This window comes from Hemiscyllium ocellatum, unplaced genomic scaffold (genome assembly GCF_020745735.1).
Source record: "Hemiscyllium ocellatum isolate sHemOce1 unplaced genomic scaffold, sHemOce1.pat.X.cur. scaffold_562_pat_ctg1, whole genome shotgun sequence".
Taxonomy (NCBI): domain Eukaryota; kingdom Metazoa; phylum Chordata; class Chondrichthyes; order Orectolobiformes; family Hemiscylliidae; genus Hemiscyllium; species Hemiscyllium ocellatum.
This window is the reverse complement of record NW_026869118.1, coordinates 287,860-315,134: the sequence shown is the minus strand read 5'-3', so window position 1 is coordinate 315,134 and position 27,275 is coordinate 287,860. Positions and strand designations below refer to the sequence as shown.

Sequence of the window (27,275 nt, the reverse complement as noted above, 5' to 3'; positions counted from 1 at the left end):
TGTAGGGACTCTATTCTATGATTGAGGATAAAGGCTACACAGCCGGGTGTCCTTGGAGAAGGACCATGTGGTGTGTATCAATTCTCTCGATGCCTTTAGATAGAGGTGGGCACCGCAGGGGATACAGTGCTTTATCCCCACTGCTGCCCCCTCCCCACAACTCTACTTTGATTTAGTCCCTTCTCACTCTGTCACTTGTAATGGTTTGCTTGGCCCGTAATGGGCTTTCTTTGGAAATATTCAATTGGTTACACAAATGGTTTACTGTTGGTGATGATATGTCTAGATTAGAGTGGTGCTGGAAAAGCACAGCAGGTCAGGCAGGATCCGGGGAGCCGGAAAATCAACGTTTTGGCAAAAGCCCTTTTCCAGCACCACTCTAATCTCGGCTCTGGTTTCCAGCATCTGCAGTCCTCACTTTTGCACTGCTGGTGATTATATGTTAACCAAAAGCAAAATGGCATAATGATGATTTTGATGGTGGGAAGGTTGCTGTGATAACATTTCTGTGTCAGGGAAATGGGGAAAAAGAACGCTTCGCAGCTCACAGAAGGAGACCTGAAAAGCAATTACATCAAACCAAAGGTTCAGACAGGGAGGGAATATTTCCCTGGAGCTTGAGTAACTGGAAAGTGATGGTGTCCGTGACAAAAGGGATTTTGTTTTACAGTGGTTGAGAGTTTTAAAACTGTTATATTCAGACAGTTTAATTTATTTTCTTTAATTTTATTTGCTGTGCAAAAAACTTTTACAACATTTTAAAACCAAAATTTACAAACTTTGTGTTAAAGATAAATGTTAAATAAAATCCATCAAACCTTCCCTCACTGAAACCTGTTGTGGAAGTGCAATCTCCTGGAGAATCCCTGCCCACTCCTTCCTACCCGGGCTCCATGGCTATATACATACCTGGGAGATAGCAGCAGGAGGAGACCATTCAGCCTTTCAATCCTGCTCCACCATTCAATGGGAAACAGCTGACCATCCAGCTCAGTCTCCTGTTCCTGCTGTGTTCCAATCCCCTTTCATGACTTTACCTCGAAGAACTATATCTAAGTCCTCCTTTGGCTTCACTGCCTTTTGTTCCAGTGACGTTGCGGTGTTACTGTGTGGGTGTAGGCAGGGGTAATGTGATGGTGCTGCCTCCTGGAGGATGCACTCAGCGTCCCTCACCATCCTGCAGTAACATCAACTGGGGTTCAGCAACTAGAGATAGAAACCATTTCCAGGATATGGGCATCACTGGCTCAGCCAGCATTTATTCCCCATCTCTAGTTACCCTTGAGAAGATGGGAGTGAGCTGCTGTCTTGAACCATTCACAGTCCATTTGGTGCAGATAGACCGACAATGCTGTGTGTGAGTGTTGCAGGATTTTGGCCGAGTGATTCTCTATCTTTGGTTCTTCAAATGCTGGTTAACATAATCACAATCTGCACATGATTTTGAGATTTCAGTCTGCAAATCTTCACCATCTAGCACCCTGTATAAAGGAATATGTACAGATTAGAAATTCAGAGCAGACAATTCTAGCTTCTTTGGAATATCTTTTTCCCCTTTCTTCCCCCGAAGCTGTTACCCTCCAGCCCACTTACTCTCTCCCACCATTCTGACTCTGCTACCCCCTAATGTACACCCTCCCCATTCTCATGGAGTTACTGATAAACAGATCCATGCCACCACTTCCCGTCCCTGGTTAGACTCTGCACCCTTTCTGGGTTCACTTCCTTTCCCTTCAGTTGCTGCAAGTCAATAATGTAACAGCAGAATGAAACAAAAGGAAACAGAAAGGGAGGTGGCAGATCCTGGACAGAAGAGGAACCTTCAGTCTGGGAGAATGGGTCAGATCCTTCTTTGTTTCCCATTTGTTGATTCCCAGCATTACAATGAATTGGGGATGGAGAGTGGTCCTACATGGGTGTGGTGACCCCCTAACAGATCAATACCAGAAGCAGATGCATCCCTTCCCCAGCCAATCACAGTGTGAAATACTTTCTGCAAAGTATACTTACCTAAAGCACATGCTCCAAAACCCGCCCACATTCTGTACATGTACAGTGCGGGGTTTCCCCACACACGTGTGGTCCCTGCCACAGGGATTGTGGGTGTTGTAGTCCCCAAGAAGCCACTGGAGCCCTGTCTCTGGAAAGTGTATGAAAAATGTGGACTGGAGGGTGTTGTGTATAGGATCCCCATTCAGACACACAGGACATATGGGCTGTCACTGGGTTTTACTGAGACACCTGCTTCCACAACCTGATTTTCTGATGTAAGGAATATAGATTCAGCCAACTGGGGCGTGGGAAGTGAATAGGAGGAGCAGATTTTAAGCAGAGGTGGCTCAATGGTTAGCACTGCTGACTCACAGTGTCAGGGACCTGGATTTGATTTTAGCCTTAGGTGACTGTGTGGAGTTTACACGTTCTCCCCGTGTCTGAGCGGGTTTCCTCTGGGTGCTCCCGTTTCATCCCACAGTCCAAAGATGTGCAGGTTAGGAGGATTGGATATGCTAAATTGCCCACAGTGTCCATGCCTGTGCAGGTTAAGCCATTAACCATGGGAAATACAGGGAATGGGTGAGTCTGAATGGGATGCTCATTATAGGGTTGGTGTGGACTCCATGGACGAATACCCTGTTTCTGCACTGTAGGGATTCTATTCTAATTTCATGAAGAAGAATGTACCTATCTCAATGTGCTGTGAATCTGTGGAATTCCCTCTTCAAAATGCAGTGGATGCCAGGACAATGAGCAGATTTAATGAAGAGATACAGATGTTGAATTTGCAATGAGATGAAGGGTGAGAGAGAGCAGGCAGGAAAACCCAGCTGAGACCGAGGTGAGCTCAATCATCACCGTATTAAATGGTGGGGCTGGTTCGAAGGGCTGCATTCCCTCTCCTGTACCCAGTGCTCATCTTCTTATGGTAATAACTGGAAAGCTGAATCCAAAACTCACCACCCTCCCCAAAGGAGTCATGATTTGGAGATGCTGGTGTTGGACTGGGGTGTACAAAGTTAAAAATCACACAACACCAGGCTGTAGTCCAACAGGTTTAATTGGAAGCACACTAGCTTTTGGAGCGACGCTCCTTCATCAGGTGATTGTGGAGGGCTCGATCATAACACAGAGTTTATAGCAAAAATTTGCAGTGTGATGTAACTGAAATTATACATTGAAAAATTAATTGTCTGTTAAGCCTTTCATCTGTGAGAATACAGTGATAGTTTGACTTCTTTCATGTGTAAATCACAAAACCCTTCTTTTTAAAGTTGCATTCTCAGGTTAGCTGCTAACAATGGTTTATAGTGAGACAATATGTTGAAGGTGTTAGTTCCCTTTGTTCTCTGCCTATGACCTGATGTTTAGATTGATCCTCTCTCCACAGTCACCACGCTAACATGGACTTGGCTGTACCTCAGTAATTTTCCCAGTCACACTGACATTTGAAATATTCACCCACGGACAGAATACACACCTTCCCTTCCACATGAAAAAGGCCAATGATATTCAGATCGGCACGGATCAAGTAACTATCAAAACTGAAAATGAAGTTCAATTTAAATTTCTCATCTGCAAATCTGCCCTTTCAGTTCTCTACAACAGAGAAAACAAGTCACCACCGTTAACACAGGATGGAAATTCATAAGACAATTATAGTATTAAATTGCAGTTTCTTTGTTCCCCCAAAGCTTTAAATCTCAGTCTCACAATTTCTCTCTTCTGTGAACTGAAATCCAAAATAATCTCCTCACTCCTTCCCTCCACACCTAGTTCTAACACTCTCCTCTCTTTGAATTCAGCTTCCTAGCTCCTGCCTACAGACTAAAAACCAAAAAAAGGGGTGGCACGATGGCACGGCAGCCCCACAGCACTAGGGTCACAGGTTCGATTCCAGCAATCCAAAGATGCGCAGGTCAGGTGAATCGGCCAGGCTAAATTGCCCATAATATTAGATGCATTAATCAGAGGGAAATGGGTCTGGGTGGGTAACCCGAGGGTCGGTGTAGACTGTTTGGGCCGAAGGGCCTGTTTCCACACTGTAGGAAATCTAATCTAATCAAATCAATGAGTCTGACTCGGAGCCTCCTGGGTGTTGGTGAATCCTCCCCACACCTCCCAGGGCTTCCTTCTGGGACAGAACGGACTGACTTTTTCCCCCCCAATCTGGAACCTCTTATTTATTCCCCTACTCCGATCCTCTGATGAGAACCATCCTGCACACACTGGCCAAATCATATCTGGTTGAATAAAAATGAACTAAAATGAATGTTCCTCTCCGTAACATCCCTGAATCTTCACCCGAGTTCTGATAACTTTCTGCAAAATACTCCCCCACTGATACGCCGACCACTTGTCCCGATACCAGGGGAGGGGCCATTCCCCTGGGACCTGTTCCCAGAGGGAGGAAGGGAGTGAGCTGCCAATGAAAGATCAATCCCACACACCCACAGCCGCTCTCCCTGGCACTGACCCACCTTGCACATACACCAACAATTGCCCAGCACTGCGCCCATGCACCCATGCACTGGTCTCCCCTCCTGCTGAGCATGCTCCAGATCACACAGGAGCCTGAGTGATTGACAGCAGCCACTGCCCAATAGGGTGGAGGGGGCGGGGCTGGAGGACTGGGACAATGGGATTGTAAACAATGAATGAATGTGGAGGACACTGGGGGATGGACAGGTCAGTGAGGGACATGAGCAGTGCAGCAGCAGGAGGGGATCCTGGACAAACTGAGCAATGGGAGAGTCTAACAGGAGAGAAACTACAGGAAGGTTTTGTTTAGAGGCTCAGGCAGGGACAGCTGGGAGACAGTATGGCCTGGTGGCTTGGGCAGGTTTTCCAATCAGCCACTTCAAAGATGCTGTCACTCAACTTTGAACCTGATCCTCCTGGTCCAGAGGTAAGGACACTACCACCATTTCTTGGTGGACTAGAGGAAAGAAGGGAAGATGTTCTCCGTCTCACTCACATGGAAACTCCATGAGCTCCTACCACTTACTGTCTCTGGTGGGGATGGAGGAGACAGAGCAGATGGGAGCAGGGTTAGGGATATAGGGACTGCCTTTGAAAAGGAACTCACTGTGTTGGTGATATTAATAAGACTCGATACACAGTCACTAACACAAAGCTGGTGTACGTGAACTTTATCCAGAATATGAACACCCATAACTGGGTGACGCAGACTCCAATGTACAGAGTTAAGTCCTGTATACTATTAACAGCTTTGTGTGTGAGAAATCACGTCTCATGAACTTAAGTCAGGGCAAAAGGGTGGAAATCATCTACATGGTCTTCAGTAAGGCGTTCAAGAAGGTTCCCCATGGGAGATTAGTTAGCAAGGTTAGATCTCACGGAATACAGAGAGAGAACGAGCCGTTTGGATACAAAACTGGCTCAGAGGTAGAAGACAGAGGGTGGTGCCAGAAGGTTACTTTTCAGATTGGAGACCTGTGACCAGTGGGGTGTCACAAAGGATCGGTGCTGGATCCACTAATTTTCATAATTTATATAAATGATTTGGAAGTGAATATAGAAAGTATTGTTAGTAAGATGACATCAAAATTGGAGGTGTAGTGGACAGTGAATAAGATTATCTCAGATTACAACGGGATCTTGGTCAGATGGTTGAGGATTGGCAAATGGAGTTTAATTCAGATAAATGTGAGGTGCTACATTTTGGAAAAGCAAATATTAGCAGGATGTATACACTTAATGGTAAGGTCCTCGGGAGCGCTGCTGAACAAAGAGACCTTGGAGTGCAGGTTCACAGCTCATTGAAAGCAGAATCGTAGGTAGATAGGATAGTGAAGAAGGTGTTTAATATGCTTTCCTTTATTGGTCAGAGCACTGAGTATAGGAGTTGGGAGGTCATGTTGCGGCTATACAGACATTGGTTAGGTCATGCTTGGAATATTGCGTGCAATTCGGGTCTCCTTCCTCTCAAAACAATATTGTGAAACATGAAAGGGGTCAGAAAAGTATTACAAGCATGTTGCCAGGGTTGGAGGATTTGAGCTATAGGGAGAGGATGAATACACCGTTTTCCCTGGAGCGTCAGAGGCTGATGGGTGACCTTATAGAGGTTTATAAAATCAGTAGGGGCATGGATAGGGTAAATACACAAGGTCTTTTCCCTGCGGTGGGGAGGAGGTACGATGGGGGGTGGGAGACAGAGGGGGGAGACTGAGAGGGGAGGGTGACGGTTAGTTTGTAGATCTACAACACAATCCTGTTCCTGTTTTCTCCCCATCCCCTTCAATCCCTCTGAAGGGCTCAGAGTAAGTGCACAGACCCTGGAAAATAGAGCTTTAGGGTGACCAAGTGCTGAAGGTTGCATTTGGGACGTTGACCTTTATTAGTCTGTGCACTTTATCAATAAATGGACCTGGGTTCAATTCCACTGTCCTGGATTCATGTCAGTGGCCACAGACGCGCCTGTCTCTGACCCTGACTACTGGATCCCCTGTCACTATAGCTCTGCCATTCTCCTTCCTCCCGTTCTGTGCAGCGGAGCTCTCTGTGGGGTCATGAACCTGGCTGTTGCTGATTTCCCCTGAGAGGCAACCCCACCTGTTCCCTCCCTTATAGAATCCCAAGCGGTGCACAATATCTGTATGAGAAGCGAAATGATCATGGGGAGTCCTGCACTCCCTTCCTGAGCCTTTTGCTTGATATGATGGTCACCCATTCCCTTTCTGCCTGTGTAACCCTCACCTGCAGTGTGACTAACTCACTAAACGTGCCGTCCATAGCATTCTCAGTATTGCTCCACAGTGAGTCCACTCTCAGCTCCAGGTCTGAAAAGCAGTTTCCCAGTAGCTGCAGATGGACACCCTTCCTGCACACACAGCCGTCAGGGACACTGGAAGTGTCCCTTATTTCCCACATTGTACAAGAGGAGCGCCCCACGGGTCTGAGGGCTCCTGTAACAATGTGTCTCTAGTTTCAGCTAGTTACTCCCATTAGGAGAATTTAAATGAGCAAAAACCTTCCTTCTCTTCCAACATTTCCATTATCATCAAAAGCCCCGATCTTTACTTAAGCTGACATTTTACACTTTAAAAACTGTTTTAAAAAAACACTCAGCAGGTATCGCTTACAACTTGGCTGTTCCCTTTGGGAACATGTGAATTGCTGAATGGCCTGGACTAAAACTGAAGCTGTGGTTCACCTTCTCCCTGTCTCCCCTCGCTCTATTTACACCCAACTCCAAAACACTCTCATTGAACCAAGCAGCCCTCACGGTGCAGCCCTGTCATTTTCATTGTCTGCTCACACCTACACTGCCCTCAGCCTCCTGTACTGTTCCAATGCATCTCAATGGGAGCTGAAGAACTGCATCTCATCTTTCAATTCAGCCCTTTGTAACCCCAGAGTCAATACGGACCTCAGCAGTTTCTGAATGAACAGACAGTTGTCAAAACCTGGAACATTCCACCCGAAATGGTGCTGGAATTTGAGTCCATAAGGAATTTTAATCAGAAGCTTGCAGGGAATTGAAAATGAGGAGTTTACAGGTTAACATCAGAAAGTGGGTGATTGGGTCTAAATCTGACAGTTCCTATGTAGAGACGAGGTGTAATTTGGACAAATCTGCGTTCCCTCTCAGGGCCCAGAATTGAGCACAAACCCAAAGGGTGATCCCTTGGAACATCTTTCTGCTTTTTGCTTGAAAAAAAGAGATACTTTCCCACAGACAGAACAGACACACCTTTCTCCTTCCCCAGTTAAATGTCAATGGTATTCCGATCCTGATGACCCTGCTGACGATAGAAAGTTGATTTTGAGATCCCTGTCTCAATTATTAAATAAAATCCTATAAAATGAATTCACAAAATAAAACTCACAGTCAGTGCAGGCTGAACAGTAAAGACAAATACTTCTCTTGGTATGTGTTTGATGTGTAAATGCTCCTCTTCAAATCACCCCGACCCCACCCAGGAAGAGGATATGCCCATGCGCCTCGCTGTACCTTGTCCCCAATAAAGATGGTGGCCATAACCCAGAACCCATCACCGCCTGAGGCCCACAGCCGTTTTCCCATTTGCTGTAAACGTGGGACCAAGAGTTTCTAATTCAGGCCTAACTACCTGTACAGAGTGTAATTAAACCCTTCCAGTCTAAACTGATCCAACTCCCCTTTCCCGTTTCCTCCTCCTGCACACACTAAGGGTCATTCTAGGTCCAGTGACCCTCACTCAGAACTGACTGCAGCTGGGAAAATTAGAATCCCTACAGTGTGGAAACAGGCCATTCGGCCCAACAAGTCCACACTCACCCTCTGAAGAGTTTCTCAACCAAACCCATTCCCCGACCCTATTATTTTACATTTACCCTGACTAATGTACCTAACCTATACATCCCTGAACACTACGGGAAATTTAGCTTGGCCAATTCACCTTACTGCACATCTTTGGACTGCAGGAGATAGGGGGTAAAGAGTAAATAATAGGTGGGGACAGAGCCCAAAAGAAAAAATAACATTTGGAAAGAAAGGAGTAGATAACAATCTGCTGGGAGGGTGAATAGCTGTGAATGGAGGGGACAGGAACCTGTGTCTGGCAGCAGCTCAGTGGAGGTGCTGGAAATGGCAGTTGATGATCTACGTTCTGCTGCAAAACAGACCCTGAGCTTCCAGCTGCCTGCTACTTTAACACACGAACCTGTTCCCTGGCCAACATCTCTGTCTCATGCTTACTGCAGTGTTCCAGTGAAGCTTGATGCAAGCTGGCAGAACATTCCAGAACATTCCAAAACACACCATATTTCAAGGACTGCAATTTCCCCTCCTACGTGGTCAACAATACCCTCCAGTGTATCTCCACCACTTCCCGCACCTCTGCCATTGAACCACACCTCTCCAACTGCAACAAGGATAGAACCCCCCAGTCCTCACCTTCCACCCAGATACAACGCATCATCCTCCGCCATTTTCACCACCTACAATCAGATCCCACCGGAGATATATTTCCCTCTCCATTCCTTTCAGCATTCCACAGAGACCATTCCCTGTGAATCCTAGTCAGATCCATGCTCCCCAACAACCCACCTTCCACTCACAGCACCTTCACTTGTCAATACAAGAGGTGCAAAACCTGTGCCCACACCTCCCCCTCACCTCCAACGGACCATTCCCCATCCAGCAGAGATTTTCCTGCACATCCAAACACCTCACCTATTATGGCCTTTGCTTTCGATGTTGTCTCCTGGGACACCAACTTGCGGAATGTTTCAGGGAGCATTTCTGGGACACATGCACCAACCAACCCCACCATCCTGTGGCTGACCACTTCAACTTCCCTACCCACTCCTCCAAGGACATGCAAGTCATGGGCCACCTCCACCACCAAATCCCAGCTACCCGACGCCTGGAGGAAGAAATTGGGACCCTTTAACCACAGAATCAAGGTTTCCTCATCTCCCCTCCCCTGCCTTATCCCAGATCCAACCCTCCAACTCGACACCACGCCCTTAAACTGTCCCACCTGTCCACTTTCCTTTCCAATTATCCACTCCACCCTATCTCCATTACCCTCTAACTACATCTACCCATTGCCTTCCTAGCCCACTTCCCACCAACACCACACATCCCTCTTATTTATCTCTCAGCCCTCTTACTTCCCACCCCACTCCCAATCCCGGCATTCCTGATGAATGGAATATGCCCAAAACGTCGATTATCCTTCTCCTGGGATGCTGCCTGACCTGCTGTGCTTTTCCAGCGCCACATGTTAACGCAAGTTGGAAGAACAACACCTTATCTTCTACTTGGGGACCCTGCACCCCTCTAGCCCCAGTATCAAAATCAATAATTTAGGTCCTGAACTCTCCAATGTCCTAGCGCCATAGCCTCTTAACCCACACACCAGGCCTTGTTAGTACATAACCTACCATTACACATTAGCTATAGTTAGCCACCAACAGTCCCCATAAACGGCTATTCACCCTGCCCCAGCCAGATCGTTATCCACTCCTTTGTCCAACTGCTCCCATCTCTTTGGACTCTATCACCACCTATCATTTACTCCTTAACCCCGATCTTCTGCATATATACCAACATTTTTTTTCAGTAGCATCAGTTCTGAGGAAGGGTCAGCAGATCCAAAATGTTAACTCCGATTTCTCTTCACAGATGCTGCCAGACCTGCTGAGCTTTTCCAGTATCTTTTGGCTGTTGAGTGAGATTTACAGCATCCGCAGTTCTTTTTGTTCTAATTTACCAGGAATTTCTAATTTAAGTCTAGCAGCCTAAAACTGTGCGTTTATAAACCCTCCCAGTCCACAATAACTCAATTTCTTCCCCAGACTTTGCAGTCTCTCCCACTCCCTTCACACTCATGAGGACCTCTCTCACAGTGACACTGCGCCTGCACAGCTCATGGCCATGTGTTGGCCTGCTGGACCCACCCCAATTCACTCCCATTGGCCGAAGGATCACGCCAATTCTCCTATTGGTCTGAAGCTGCTGTCAATCACCTGGGCCCCATTGTGACATGAGTGGGCTCCTCCCAAGAGCATCGGATGATGAGGGGTGACCTCATAGAGCTTTCTAAAATCATGAGGAGTATGGATGGGAAAAATAGACAAGGGCTTTTCCCTGGGGTGGGGGAGTCTAGAACGAGAGGGTGTAGGTTTAAGGTGAGAGGGGAAAGATTTAAAAGGGACCCAAGAGGCAACGTTTTTCACACTGAGATGGGTGCCTGTATGGAATCTTCTGTTTGGGGAAGTGGTGGAGGCTGGTACAGTTACACCATTCGGCATCTGGATGGGCATGTGAATAGGAAGGGTGTAGAGGGATATGTGCCAAATGTTGGGATATCTGGTCGGCATGGACCAGTTCAACCAAAGGGTCTAATTCCATGCTGTATGTCTCTTGGACTCTGCCCTGGGATGAGCTTCATCATTCACAGTGAATGGGGCAGTAACGCAGAGCACAGGGGTTTGGGGCTATTCAGCTGTACTGGCCCCTCTGGAGATGGTGCCAGTCTATCCCAACTCACCTCCCATTTGTCTGTAGCCCTCCAAATCCTTCCTTAAAAAAGTTAAATTCCAAATTTGTTTTCTCAATAACTACTGAATCTGCGTCCAAACTGTTCTGAGCATCTGGAACTTAGTGAGTACAATAATCTTCACATTTTTAACCTGTTTTATTTGCCATTTACCTGAAGGTAGTTACTCAAAATTGTGACGTTAATAATTTCTCCGTCTGTCTCTCTGTAAATTAAATATCCTGGAAACAAATCTGCTCCTGGTCGAAATCCCTGCCTAACCTTCTCAGCTCCAAGGAGAATTAGTTGATCTTCTGCTAACTCTCCATAAAAGAGAAACCCATCTTAATTTTAGTAGTGCCATAAAGATGTACAGCAGAGAAACAGACCCTTCGATCCAACTTGTCCATGCCGACCAGATATCCTAAATTAATATCATCCCATATGCCAGCTCTTGGCCTGTATCCTTCTAAACTTTTGCTAATCACATACAACATCTCAAAGGCATAACTGGGTAATTGTACCTGCCTCCACACTTCCTCTGGCAGCTCCTTCCACACACGTACTATGTTCAGCTGGAAACATTGCCCCTTAGATCCCTTTTAAATCTTTTCCCTCACACCTGAAGCCTGTGCCCCCAAGCTTTGGACTCACATATCCTGGGAATAAGACTCTGGGATTTCATCCTATCCATGCTCCTCACAAATGTATCCGATGCTCCAGGGAAAACAGCCCCAGCCTATTCACCCTCTATCTATATAGCTCAAACCCTCAACCCTAGCAACATCTTTGCAGATCTTTTCCGAACCCTTTCAAATTTCATAATATCATTCCGATAGCGGGGAGACCAGGACTGAAAGCAGAATTCCAGAAGTGGCTGAATCAATGTGCTGTGCAGCCGCAGAATGACATCCCAACTCCACTACTCAATGTACTGACCAGTAAAGGCAAGTACACCAAACACCTTGTTCACTACCCTGCCTATGATTCCACTTTCAAGGAACTATGAACCTGCACTGAAAGATCTCTTTGTTCAGCAACACCCCCCAGGACCTTCCCATTAAGTGTATAATTCCTGCCCTCATTTGCTTTTCCAAAATGGAGCACCTCACATTTATCTGAAATAAACTCGATCTGACAATCCTCAGCCCATTTGATTGAAGTCCCATTGTACTCTGAGGTAACCTTCTTTACTGTCCAGTGCACCTCCAATTTTGATGTCTACTGTAAGCCTACTAACTATACCTCATATATTCACACACAAATCATTGATATAAATGATGAAAATCAGTGGATCCAGCACTGATCCTTACACCATATTGCTCATCACAGGCCTCCAGTCCGAAAAGCACTACTCTCCGTCCCCAACCTTCCCGCCAATTTGTATATAATAGCTGGCTCTCTCTGCATCCCATGGTGTCTAACTTGCTAACCAGTCTGTTATGTGGAACCTTTTTGAATGTCTTTCTGAAGTCCAAGTTAGTGATGTATGTACAAAGCCATGCTGACTATTCCTAATCACTTCTTGCCTTTCCAATTACATATAAACCTGTCCTTCAGAATTCCTTCCAACACCTTGTCTGCCACTACCCTCAGGCTCACCAGTGTATTGTTCCCTGGCCTTTCCTCATCACCTTTCTCAAATAATGGCTCCTGTCTTGCAGCACCTCACCTCCGGCTATCGGTGATACAAATATCTCAGCGAGGGACCCGAAAATCACTTCCCTAACTTCCCACAAAGATGTGACATACACCTGATCAGGTCCCACAGATTTACTCAGCTTTCTGTATAAGACATCCCGTACAACCTCCTCTGTAATATGGACAGTTGTCAAATCATCACTATTTATTTCTCCAAACTCTCTCGCTTCCATATCCTCTTTCAGTAAAAGCTGACATGAAATCCTTGGGTAGTATCTCTCCCACCTTCTGTGGTTCCACAGACAGCCTTGTTGATCTTTGAGGGTCCCTATTCTCTGCCTGGTTACTCTTTTGTCCTTAGTGTTTTGTAGAATCTCTTTGGGTTGTCCTTAAACCTCTTTCCCCCCAAAGCTCTCTCATGTATCCTTTTTGCCCTCCTGTTTTCCCTCACGTGTACTCCTACTGCCCCATACTCCGAGGGATTCACTCAAACCCAGCTGTCCGTAGCTGCCATATCCCTCCTTCATCTTTTTGACCAGACCCTCAATTTCTCTAGACACACAGCATTCTCTACACCTACCAGACTTGGCTTTAACAGGAACATACTGTCTATGTTCTCTTGTTGTCTCATTTTCACAGGCCTATGGAGGCAATGGCAGATGAGGACATGGAAACAGTCACTCTCAGTAAAGAGGTAGTGTTGGAAAAGATAACAGCCCTAAAGAACATGGGTCTCCTGGCCGTGATGGAATGCATCCCAGGGGACTAAAAGAGATGGTGAAGGGTTTATTGTCCTTCCTTGCTAGAGGGATGGTTATGCTGCAGTTGTACAGGGTGCTGGTGAGGCCACACCTGGAGTACTGTGTACAGGTTTGATCTCCTTACTTCAACAAGGATGTACTGACACTGGAGGGGGTGCAGAGGAGGATCACTAGTTTGAGTCGGGGGTTGAGAGGATTGGTGTATGTGGAGAGACTGAATAGACTGGGATTATACTTGTTGGAATTTGGAAGAATGGGAGGCTGTATTGGAAAAAATAAAATTAAGAAGGGAATAGATAAGATAGAAGCAGGGAGGTTATTTCCATTGGGGGGCGGGTCAGTCTAGAGATCACAGCGTCAAAATAAGGGGGTATCTGATTTAGGACAGAGTTGAGGAGGAACTTCTTCAGCCAAAGGGTTATGAATCCGTGGAATTCCCTGCTGAGTGTAGCAGTTGATGTTATCAACTTGAATGTCTTTAAGGCAAAATGTAGATTTGCAAACAGGAATCGAATTAAGGGTTATGGTGAGAGAGCAGGAAAGTGGAGCCGAGGCCATGAAAAGATCAGCCCTGATCTTATTGAATGGCAGTGCAGGCTTGAGGGGCCAGATGGCCTACCCCTGCTCCTATTCCTTCTGTTCTTATGTTCCCACTTTCCAGCCGTCCCTTTACCTGGGGGTTGCAAAGAAATATTGAAAGTTCTTGCCATGTACCATCAAAATTCACCTTTGTCCAATTTTGAACACCAACTTTTAGATCTGATCTATTATTTTCTGCAACTATTTTAAAACCAGTAGAATTGTCGTCAAAGAATCCCAAGTGTGGAAGCAGGCCATTCGGCCCATCACATCCACACTGACCCTCAGAGCCTCCTATCTTACCCCTGTAACGCTGCATTTCCCATGACCAATCCACCTAGCCTGCACATCCCTGAACATTTCCCATGGCCAATCCACCCACCTGCCCATCCCTGAACAATACGGCAATCCAGCCTGGATTCTCCACCCAACCTGCACACCTTTGGACTGTGGGAGGAAACCAGAACACCTGGATGAAACCCACACAGACAACCTCAATAAGGTGATCGTCCTGTTCTTATTTCCCAGTTCCACCCAAGTAATTTCAACGGGCGAACCTCCATGAATATCCTCCCTAAGCACAACAATAATGTTATCCCTACTCAAAAACACCATTCCACCTTGTCTCTTATCCCCCTTTCTACCCTTCCTCATATCTATTCCCTGGAACATTAAGCTACCTGGCCTGTCCAACCTAAGCCACGTTTCTGTCATACCCACTATATCCCAGTCCCATGTTCAAAACCATATCTTAAGCTCATCTGCTTTCCCTGTAAAACCTCTTGCATTGAAATAAATGCAGTGCAGTGCTATCAAAAGGACAGACTGATGGGCAGAGGGGGTGGGATGGCCCTGTTGATGAGGGATGACGTTCAGTCCCTTGGGAAAGGGGGATACACAGAATCAGGAGATGTAGAGTCAGATTGGAGGGTGGCTAATGTTATCCCACTTTTCAAAAAAAGTTGGGAGAGATAAAACAAGGAATTATAGACCGGTTAGTCTGATGTCAGTGGTGAGAATGACGCTGAGTCAATTACAAAAGATGAAATTATGGCTCATTTGGATAGCAGTAATAGGATTCGTCAGAGTCAGCATAGATTTACAAAGGGGAATATACTGACTTGGATTGAAAATTGGCTGGCTGACAGACAGGAAGCAAAGAGGAGTGATAAACGCTTCCTTTCGGAATGGCAGGCAGTAACTAGTGGGGTAACACAAGGTTCGGTGCTGGGACCACAACTGTTGATAATATACATTAATAATATAGATGAACATCTTAAACGTAATATTAGCAAATTTGCTGATGACACAAAGCTGGGTGGCAGGGTGAAATGTGAGGAGGATGTTATGAGAATACAGGTTAACTTGGACAGGCTAGGTGAGTGGGCGGATGCATAGCAGATGCAGTTGAATGTGGATAAATGTGTGGTTATCCACTTTGGAGGCAAGAACAGGAAGGCAGATTGCTATCTAAAAGGAGTCAAGTTTGGTAAAGGGGAAGTACAACGAGATCTCAGTGTGTTGTACATCAGTCAATGAAAGCAAGCATGCAGGTACAGCAGGTAGTGAAGAAAGCTCACTGCATGCTGGCCCTCATAACAAGAGGAATTGAATATAGGAGCAAAGAGGTCCTTCTGCAGTTGTACAGGGCCCTGGTAAGACCGCACCTGGAGTATTGTGTGCAGTTTTGGTCTCCACATTTGAGGAAGAGCATTGTGGCTATTGAGGGAGTGTTGGGTAGGTTCACGAGGACAATTCCCGGAATTGGCAGGATGATCATATGTTGAAAGATTGGAGCGACTGAGCTTGTATACACTTAAGTTGAGAAGAATGAGAGGGGATCAGATTGACACCTACAAGATTATTGAAGTGTTGAACACTCTGGAGGCAGGATGCATGTTCCCACGGATGGGTGAGTCCAGAACCAGAGGACACAGGTTAAAAATAAGGGAGAGGCCATTTAGAAGAGAGTTGAGGAGAAACGTCTTCACCCAGAGAGTAGTGGACACATGGAATGCACTGCCCCAGAAGGCAGTGGAGGCCAAGTCTCTGGATAATTTCAAGAAAGAGATGGACAGAACTGTTAAAGATAATGGAATCAAGTTTTATGGAGATAAGACAGGAACAGGATACTGATTGTGGACGGTCAGCCATGATCATAATGAATGGTGGTGCTGACTCAAAGGGCAGAATGGCCTATTCCTGCACCGATTGTCTATTGTACCTTGTCAGTCCGACCTCATTCTGTGCCTTGCCCTTGCCTGCACTTCCTGTCTATCTCCTCAACTGTACCAGCCTCAGACTTACCTCCTTTCTCACTATCTCTTTAGGATTACCCCCACGCCCTCACTGGTTTAATGCCTCCCGAGTAGCACTAGCAAATCTCCCTGCTTGGATATTAGACACCTTCCAATTCAGGTGTAATCCATCCTTGTTATGCACGTCACCTCTACCCCAGCAGAGATTCCAATGATCCAAAAATGGGAATCCTTCTCCCCTGTATCAGATCCTTGGCCACGCATTCATCTGCTCTACCCTGCTATTCCTACTCTCACTAGCATGTGGCACCGGGAGTAATCCAGATATTACGACCCACAAGATCCTGCTTATTATCCTCCAGGCTAATTTGCTATATTCTCTCATCAGTACTTCATCATTTTCTCTTATGTCATTGGTACCAATGCACAGCGACCTCCCACTGATCATTCTCCCCTTTCAGAATATTCTGCACCCTCGGAGCCATCCTTCACCCAGACAGTAGGGAGGCACCACCCCACTCTGAGGTCTCACTATCAGCTACAGAAACTGCAGTCTGTGCTGCAGACTAGAGAGCCCCCTATCACCATCGATCGCGTGGAACCTGTTATACCTCACATTATACTAGATTCATTACACTAGTAACTTGGCTCTCAGTGCGATATTCCCCTGAAAATGTGACCCCCGACGCTTTCCAAAACAGTATACTTGTTGGAGATGGAAATAACCACAGGAGACTCCTGCACTACTTGCCCTCCACTCCTCCATTTCCTAGAGGAAACCCATCTACCTGACTGGATCGGCAGTTTTCCTACCTTTCTGAAACTGCCACCTATCACACCCCCCTGCTCCTGTAAATTCTTCATTACCTTTAACCATTGCTCCATCTGATCCAGGAAATCCTACAGGATTTGCATCCTCACTTCCTGCAGACAATCAGATCATTGAAACCTTCCTTAATCTCCCACATCCAACAGGAAGAGCACATCACTGTACGAATGGCCACCTCTGCACCTTAACAGTCCACAGACCCAGAAAAAGGTACACAATCTTACAGCTTTACAAAACATGACTCTAGAATAAATTAGTACCAATATTTTATATTAAAAAATTTTATCAAATTATCATAAGATGTGTATTTAAAGAAATAAACTGTCGCCCTACTGAATGTTGTAGCTTTACTAAAATAAAACAGACTAAGATTTATCTTTTAAGGGACCGAAACCCACTGAGCTGTGAGTCACAGATGAACAGCACTAAACAGAACCTTCGGTCAAATTTGTCCATGCCGACCAGATATCCGAACCTAATCTTATCCCTCTTGCCAGCACCTGGGCCATATCCCTCTAAATCTTTCCTATTCATGTCAAGTATCCAAATGCCTTTAAAATACTGTAATTGTCAGCCTCCACTACTTCTTCTGGCAGCTTATTCCATTCAGGCACCACTCTCTGCATGAAAAAGTTGCTCCTTAGTTCCCTTTTATATCTTTCCCCTCTCACCCTCAACTTATGCTCTCTATTTCTGGACTCTCCTACTCAGGGAAAAGACCTTGTCTGGTTACCCTATCCATGCTACTAATGATTTTATAAACCTCTATGGAGGTCACCCCTCAGTCTCTGATGCTCCAGGGAAAGAAAGCCCCAGCCTTTTTGCTCTCTTTCTGCAGCTCAAACCCTGACAGTATCCTTGTAAATCTTTGTTGAACCTCTTCAAGTTTCACAACATCCTTCCGATTCACGGAGAACAGAATTGCACACAATATTCCAAAAGAGGCCTAACCAATGTCCTGTAATCACCTTCCAACTTCTATACTGAATGCTCTGATCAATAAGAGAATGTATTCTAAACATTTTCTTCAGTATCCTATCTACCTGCAACTCTACTTTCAAGGAAATATGAACCTGCACTGCAAGATATCTTTGTTCATCAACACTATCTAGGAATTTGCCACTAAGTGTATCAGTCCTGTTAAGATTTGCTTTTTTAAAATGCAGCACGTCACATTTATCTGAATTAAACTCCATCTGCCACTTCTCACCCATCTGAACAACATCCTGTTGTAATCTGAGGTAACCTTCTTCGCTGTCCACTATACCTCTAATTTTGGTGTCATCTGCAAACTTACTAACTATACCTCCTATGCTCATATCTAAATCATATATATATAAACGACAAAAAGTAGTGGACCCAACACTGATCTTTACGGCACTCTACTGGTCACATGCCTCCAATCTGAAAAACAACCCTCCACCACCACCCTGCCTTCTACATTTGAGCCAGTTCTGTATCCAAACGGTTAGTTCTCCCTGTATGCCGTGAGATCTAACTTTGCTAAGCAGTCTTCCATGGGGAAGCTTGTCCAGTCCCTTACTGAATTCCATAGATCACGTCCACCTCTCTGCCCTCATCAATCCTCTTTGATACATCTTCAATTAACTCAATCAAGTTTGAGAGACATGCACAAAGTCATGCTGACTATCACTAATCAATCCTTGCTTTTCAGTATACACATGCATCTTGTTCCTCAGGATTCCCCCCAACAACTTGCCCAGGCTCACCGTTCGTTAGTTCCCTGGCTTGTCCTTACCACCTTTCTTAAATAGTGGCACCATGTTAACTAACCTCCAGTCTTTCGGCATTTCGTCTGTGATAATCGATGATACAAAATATCTCAGCAAGAGGCCCAGCAGTCACATTCCCAACTTCCCACAGAGCTCTAGGGTACACCTGATCAGGTGCTGGGGATTAACCAAGCTTTACAGGTTACAAGACACCCAGCATGTCCTCCGCTGTAAGATGGACATATTCAACTTCTATTTTCCCACATTCTATATTGCCCATGTCCTTCTCCACAGTAAACACTGATGCAAAATATTTTGTTAGTATCTCTCCCATCTCCTGCGGCTCCACACGTAGGCTACCTTGCTGATCTTTGAAGAGCCCTATTCTCTCTCGAGTTACCCTTTTGTTCTTAATATATTTATAAACACCCTTGGGATTATTCATAACTCTATTTGCCAAAGCTATCTCATGTCCCCTTTTTGCCCTCCTGAGTTCCCTCTTAAGTATACTCCCACTGTCTTTAATGCTCAGGATTTTTTTGGTATTTTTGGATTGGAATAAATGCAAAATATTACATCTTGATAAAACAAACGAGAGCAGACTTACACTAATTAAAAACAGGGCATCGAGGAGTGATATGGAACAAAGAGGCCGAGGGGTTCGGGTCTTTCAAGTCTGTGTCACATGTAGACAGGGTGGTTAAGAAGGTGCTTAGCACACTTGTCATCATTGCTCAGACCTTGGAGTACAAGAGTTGGGATTAGATTACTTACAGTGTGGAGGCCCTTCGGCCCAACAAGTCCACACCGACCCGCCAAAGGGCAACCCACCCATACCCCTACATTTACCCCTTGGCAATTTAGCATGGCCAATTCACCTGACCCGCACATCTTGTGACTGTGGGAGGAAACCGGAGCACCCGGAGGAAACCCACGCAGACACGGGGAGAACGTGCAAACTGTCAGTCGCCTGAGTCGGGAATTGAACCCGGGTCTAGGCGCTGTGAGGCAGCAGTGCTAACCACTGTGCCACCGTGCCGCCCACACGGATGTTATTTTGGATGTTGGGGAGGACTTTTCTGGAATTCTGTGTCCAGTTCTGGCCATGCTGATATCGGGAGGACATTATGTAGTTGGAGCGGATTCAAAAGCGATTTACCAGGATGTTGAGGGGAATGGATAGTCTGAATTATAAGCAGAGGCTGGATAGGCTGCGACGTCTTTCACTGGCGCGCAGGAGGCTGAGGAGTGACCTTATTAGACTCAAATCATGGATGGGTGGTATCAGTAATGTGAACAGCAGGTGTCCTTTCCAGGAAGGAACCCGATTCAAGACTGGGTACATAGCTTTTAAGGTGACAGCAGAACAGGGATTTTTAAAAAATATTTGTTCAGACAATGGTTTGTGTGTGGAATGAACTATCAGAGGAAGTGGTAGTTGTGAATCAAATTACAATTTGAGGGTGGCACAGTGGCTCAGTGATTAGCCCTGCTGCCAGGGCCCCAGGTTCGTTTCCAGCTTTGGACAACTGTCTCTGTGGGACTTGCCCATTCTCCCAGTGTCTGCATGGGTTTCTTCCAGGGGCTCCAGTTTCCTCCCTAATGAGAGAGCAGCCCTATGGTCTGGGAGGACAATGCTGACTTTCCCTTTTACACAGTGATGCCACTGTGTCTCTGGGATGGGGAGAGGGAATGCTGAAGGGGTGGATGGGACACCACTACGGCACAGTGCTTTGTCCTGGAGGATGTTCACTTTCTTTAATATTGTTGGGGGCTGCACTGATGTAGGCAAGTGGAGAACGTTCCAACACAATCCTGATGTGTGTCTTATAGAGAGCCGTGGGCGGCATGCTGGCACAGTGGTTAGCACTGCTGCCTCACAGCGCCAGAGACCTGGGTTCAATTCCCGACTCAGGTGACTGACTGTGTGGAGTTTGCACGTTCACCCCGTGTCTGCGTGGGTTTCCTCCGGGAGTTCTGGTTTCCTCCCACAGTCCAAAGATGTGCGGGTCAGGTGAATTGGCCATGCCAAATTGCCCCTAGTGTTAGGTAAGGGGTAAATGTAGGGGTATGGGTGGGTTGCGCTTTGGCGGGTCGGTGTGGACTTGTTGGGCCGAAGGGCCTGTTTCCACACTGTAAGTAATCTAATCAAACAGACACTGGGGAATCAGGGGTTTGGGGAAACTGAGGTTGTTCTCCTTGTAGCAAAGGCAATTGAGGGGAGCTGTGACAGAGGGATTTACAGAAATTATACATTATAATAATAAACCTTACACCCATCAGCTCATTATACAAGGATTACAGGACACACATAAAAGGTTTGGGAAGATTCAAAGAGAACTTTTATGCAGCAAATGGGATTCAGATGGAATACAATACTCACACACAATGCGAATATCCAGGTCCTGATGAATTAACTAATTCAATCAGAGTTTGGTGTTACAATGACTGAGATTACCATCTGAATGTCCACCTGTAGTATCCTGTAATACAAGTTTATAAACTCCATCACTGTCAGTTCAGGTTAGAAACTCACACCATCTCCTCCTCCTGGCCCAGGATGACTGGACACATTACCCCTTGTGGAGGTCAGCAGTCAGTTCAGGGGGAAACCTCTGTGGGTTTCTGTGAGTTTCCACCTTGGGATTTCATGCGACTGAACAGGGCAGATTTTTGACACATGGGACAGAATATTCCAGGAGTCAGTGAGATGCGGAGAGCAGGATTTGCTTCTTTTTTTTTCCCTTCCGTGCTGCCGCTGTGCCTCATCAATAAGACATGGGGCGGGGGGGGGGGGGGGGTGAAAGGTTCATGCAGCTCGATGGGCAAGTTGTCTCCATTCTGACCAATGGGCAGCAAGTTCCTCCCATAGAGTATCTCTAAAAACAGAGCATCTCTGCATGCTTCACACTGCCCACTGCTCCCAGTAAATGTTTAGAAGAATGGGGGGGGGGGGGGGGGGAAATTCCTAGAAAAGGCATAACTGTAAAGTGCTAAGAGGATTGTGAAGAGAGAGAGATACACAGGAGAAGGGGCAACAAGTTGTCAGATGGAGTATAATTTGGGAAGATGTCAAGTCGGTCAGTTTGGAGGGGACAATAAGAGAACAGAGTGCTATTTACATGGTGGAATCTGTAGAAAGCTGCACCAGAAAGGGATCTGGGGTAATTGTGCAGGAAACACTGAAAGCCAGCAGATTCTGGGCCAGTCACGAAATCAAGGGTTCTGTTTCGGATTCACCAAGTTTAAGGTAACACAGACACGGGTAAGGGGTTTCAGTAGCAATGGAGCTGGGGTGAGGTGGAGACAAGCAACGTTTCAGAGATTGGAATTCCTGGTGTTTGTGATTGTGTAGATGTCTGATTAGAAGGTCACCTTGAAGTCAGATATGACAGCAATATTGTGAAGAGTCTAGTTCTACCTCAGACTGCACCCAGTGAGAGGGAGGGGCTCAGCAGTAAGGGAAAGGAATTTGTATTAGCAACTGAAGGTAATGGATTTAACCGTAACAATGTTTCATCGGAGGAAATTGCAGTTAATCAAGTAGTGGGAATGTGATAAGCAGTTTGATAACTGAGTAACAATGGAGCAATGGAGAGGGATGATGGGGAGGGAGAGCTGGGCATCGTCAGTGTACATGTCAAACCTAACACTGTGCTTTTAGACAATGTCACCTCCTGGCAGTATGTAGGTGATAAACAGTAGGGACCAAGGATAGATCCTGGAGGGACACCAAATACAAGGAATTCATAAAGGAAAGGGAGAGTGGGGATGGAGCAGGATTTACAAATGATGGTGAGGTTAAATGTTAGTTTTTTTTTTGCAGAATGGATGAGAAGGACATAACCAGAAAAGACAGACAGACAGAACAAGGAACAATATCTGTGAATTGGCGAGGGGGAGTGACGGGGAGGAAACAAAGTTGGAATGTCTGTGGTTTAGCGAGACTAGGAAAAGATCAAGATGAGCTCTGATAAGACTTGACAAGAGGAGAAAGATGTAAGTTTGGGACAAAAACCAGGAACACCATGTGAGGCAGTTTGTCTCAGTGGGCTAGTGGGATGGAGGGAAGCAGCAGAGGCAGCTGGTCGGATTGTCTCAGTCTTAGTGACAGAGAAACTCCATGTGCTCCTTGCTCTTGTTGTTGGAGAGAAGGATGAAGGAGACAGGATGATGGACAGTGTTTTACAAAGAAACAAAACCAGGGTTAGTGATGTTTAAAATGAGTGAACAAACCTAATGTATTTAACTTTTATCCAGAATATTAAAATGTACAACTGAAGTCCCTGTTCGAATCCCAGCTCGGCAGACGATGGAATCTGAATTCATGAAATAATAACGAATTAGGAATCTCCTGATTTCCAAGGAACTATTGTCAATGGCAGAAAATATCCTGCCAACCTGACAGTCGCCCAACAAGCTACTCACTGCAAAGTCTCAACAAAGGAATGAAACTGGATGGACCACTTGGCATCTAACAAGGCACCAGAAAATACAACCACAGAATCAGCCCTCTCGGCTCTGCAACAACCTGCTCACTAACATCCGGGTTTTTTGTGCCAAAACGTGGCGAGCTGTCTCACAGACTAGTCAAGGAACAGCCTGACATAGTCATCCTCACAGAGTCATCCCTTACAGATAATGGCTAGACACCACCATCACCATCCCTAGATATCGAGAGTGTGATGATGGAAAAGCATAACAAGGTGAGGCAGCATCTGAGGCGAAGGAGAATCGATGTTTCGAGCCTAAGCCTTTCATCAGCCTGACCTGCTGTGCTTTTCCAGCACCATACTCTCCACTCTGATCTCCAGCATCTGCAGTCTTCACTTTCTCCTGAAATCTCTGGATATGTCCTGTCCCACCAGCAGGACAGACCAGGCAGAGGCGATGGCACAGTGATGTACACACCTTTTGCCCTGGGAGTACTCAGCATTAACTTTGGACACCAGGAAGTCTCATGGCTCCTGCTGATTACCACATACTGTGCTCCCACGGCTGACGGATCAGTGCTACTCCATGTTGAATAACACTTGGAGGAAGCACTGAGGCAATAAAATGGTGACAAGCCTACTCTGGGTACAGGATTTCAATGTCCTCTACCAAGAGTAGCTCAGCTGCAGGATTACTGACTGACTGGTCGGGTCCTCAAGGACATAGCTGCTCAACTGGGTTTGCAGCAGGCGGTCACGGAACCAGCAAGATGGAAAAACATACTAGATCTTATCAGTATGAATCTATCAGCTGCAAATGTATCTGTCCATGACAAGAGCGACCATCCCACAGTCTTTTTGGAGACAAAGCCTCACCTTAAAGTTGAGAAAAACCTCCCTTGTGCTGAGTGGTACTATCACCATGCTAAATGGGACAGATGTAGGATCTCAAACTGGATATCTCTGAGGCACTGTGGGATAACAACAGCAACAGAACTGTACTCCAGCACAATCTGTAATCTCATGGGTTTGTACATCCCGCACTCACCCATCACAATGGACAGGAAAGGAGGGCATGCCATGAGCAGCACCAGGCATACCTAAAAATGCAGTGCCAACCTGTTGAAGCTACCAAACGGGACCATCTGCATTTTAAACAGCATCAGCATCAAGCAACAGAGCTAAACGATCCCACAACCAATGGATCAGATCAGAATTCTGCCACACCCACTTGTGAATGGTAATGGACAATTAATCAACTTGTTGCAGGAAGCACAACAGATATCCCCACCCTAACTAACGGAGGGATCTCACACATCCATGCAGCATTTGCAGCAATTCTCAGCCAGTTGCAAAGTGGGATGATCCATCGCAGCCTTCAACAGTGGTTTCCAAAATCACACACGTGAGTTTTAAGTCAGTTTGATTTAGTTCGAATAATACCAAGAAATGGTTAAGTAGTGTAAAGGCTATGGGTCCTGCTAACATTCTGGCAATTATACTGACAACTTGTGCTCCAGAACTTGCCACCCACAAAGCCACGTACCCATCCAGCACTGGCATTGACTGACAATGTGGAACATTGCCCAGGGATGTTCAACACAAAAACACAGGTCAACTCCAACCCAGGCAATTTCCCTCGATCAGCAGGAAAGTGATGTAAGTATTCATCAACAGGGCTATCAAGCAGCAGCTGCTCAGCAACAGCCAACTGAGTGACACTCATTTTAGGCTCCACCAGGGCCACTCAGCTCCCGATTGTGTTTCCACCTGATTCACAACCTGACAACCAGCTGAATCCCAGAGGTGAGGTAAGAGTGACAGCCCAGTCCCACTCCAACACCACTATTTCTAGCTGATTCCACCCTCATCTCAGCTCATATACTGAAACTCTCATCCATCGTGTGTTATCTCCAGACTTAAATTGTCCAAAAACACTCCTGGCCAGCCTCCCAAATTCAACCTCCCTGTAATCTCAAGAAAAATTGAAAGCTCTATCGCCCACGTGCTCACTTCTCCCCAAACATGTTCATCCGTCAAAAGGCTCCTATAAGCAACAACAATTTAAAATTCTCATTCTTGACTTGATTCCTGGCTGTTCTCATCCCTAGCTCCGTGCACCACACATCCTTTGAGACCTCGTCAATCCATTTACTTCGAGACTCCCAATGATTTGTTAATTCATTACTTCAACTGTGTAGCTGATTCTGCAGTTGCTAAAGCAACATGGTCTGGAATTTGCAGACAAAACATCACAGGTCTGCGTTCCACCTTTAAGACATCCCTCAAAACCTGCTTTTTGGCAATGCTTTTGGTCACCTGACCTAATATCTTCATCTCTGGCTTTATATCTAAAATTCTCAATGATATTTTATATGAAATTATAAGCATGATAATAAAATTACAAACTGTTCTTGGTTTGGACATTATCTTCAAATCATCACTGTTGCTGTAATGAATAATCTGTAATGTCTCTTACCCAACCACATTGTGGGAGCACCTTCACCCCACAAACTGCAGCAGTACAAGAAAGTCAAGCATCACCCTCTCCACAGGCAACAGGGCTTTGGCATTAATCACTGGGATCTGTGGAAAGAGAAACACAGTTCAAGGGGGTGCAAAATGCATGACAGGGAATGAAAGTGGTGCAGAATTTGATCGTCAGAAACTGAAGGAAAATACACTTGCTTATTGGAAAAAAGAATTCTTGACTCAAAAATATTCAAGATAAAATAATCTGATAATAGAGCAGCACATGGTCAGGGGCTGGGCCACGTGAAAAATTCATTTACAAATGGTCTATAAAAGTCATAATACAGTATTAAACAGACCAAACATACCCCCATGGTTGGAGCCTGAGGAAGCTAGACATTGACAAAGTGGTCCTGAGGGAGCCCAGAGGTGAATCAGAGCAGGATTGGCTGCTGTCATCACAATGACTCTGTACCAGAGAGAGGCTGCACATGCGCCTGGCTGCACCTTGCCCCCTACAAAGATGGCGGCTCCGCACGTGTCCAGTGAATCGTTGTCCCGAATAAAGATGGCGGCGCTCACTCAGGCCTGCAGCCGCTGAGGCAATTCCCCATTGACTGCAAACACGGGACTGGGACGTTCACATTTGTGTTTTCGGACATGCACAATTTGTTTGTAAAACCTCTCCGCTCATGGCAACACAGCTTCTCTCCCGTTTCCCTGTTTATTTCTTTCCTTACCGTATCCTTTCGCTCTATAACTCCCCGAGCATTTATTACAGCGACTCTGCGTCGGGCGCGAGGGTGATCACATGGTTTACTTTAGCTCCGCCCTTCATTCACTGTGATTGGTTGGAGGATCAACCTCCCGCAAGGTCCTCCAGCTCCGCCCACCGTCCTTTCATTGGTCCGGTGCTGACATCAATCACCTGGGGTCACTGTTGGCTGGAGCATGCGCAGTGTGTCCTGCTTGTGCTGAGATGTTGGGTCATGTGATGGGAGGTAACAACAATGAGTGCAGATGCTGGAACCCAGATTCTGGGTCAGTGGTGCTGGAGAGCACAGCAGTTCATGCAGCATCCAAAGTGCAGAGACATCGACGTTTCAGAAAAAAGCCCTTCATCAGGAATAAAGGCAGTGAGCCTGAAGCGTGGAGAGATAAGCGAGAGGAGGGTGGGGAGAAAGTAGCATAGAGTCCAATGGGTGAGTGGGGGAGAGGATGAAGGTGACAGGTCAGGGAGGAGAGGGTGGAGTGGATAGGTGGGAAAGAAGACAGGCAGGTAGGGCAAGTCCGGACAAGTCATGGGGACAGTGCTGAGCTGGAAGTTTGAACTAGGGTGAGGTGGGGGAAGGGAAATGAGGAAACTGTTGAAGTCCACATTGATGCCCTGGGGTTGAAGTGTTCTGAGGCAGAAGATGAGGCGTTCTTCCTCCAGGCGTCTGGTGGTGAGGGAGCGGCGTGAAGGAGGCCCAGGACCTCCATGTCCTCGGCAGAGTGGGAGGGGGAGTTGAAATGTTGGGCTACGGGGCAGTGTGATGGATTTGTTGGGGTGTCCCGGAGATGTTCCCTGAAGCGCTC

At 46.2% G+C, this 27,275-nt stretch overlaps 1 long non-coding RNA gene across 1 annotated transcript; it reads right to left on the bottom strand.

Moving 5' to 3' along the window:
• Positions 1–714: 714 nt before the first annotated feature.
• LOC132813954 (uncharacterized) lies at positions 715–26,492 on the bottom strand. Its single transcript, XR_009644235.1, has 4 exons — positions 26,438–26,492; positions 25,705–25,811; positions 21,176–21,275; positions 715–1,481 (listed from the first exon to the last, which is right to left on the bottom strand). It is a non-coding gene; the product is annotated as an uncharacterized LOC132813954 (long non-coding RNA).
• Between the last annotated feature and the right edge of the window lie 783 nt (positions 26,493–27,275).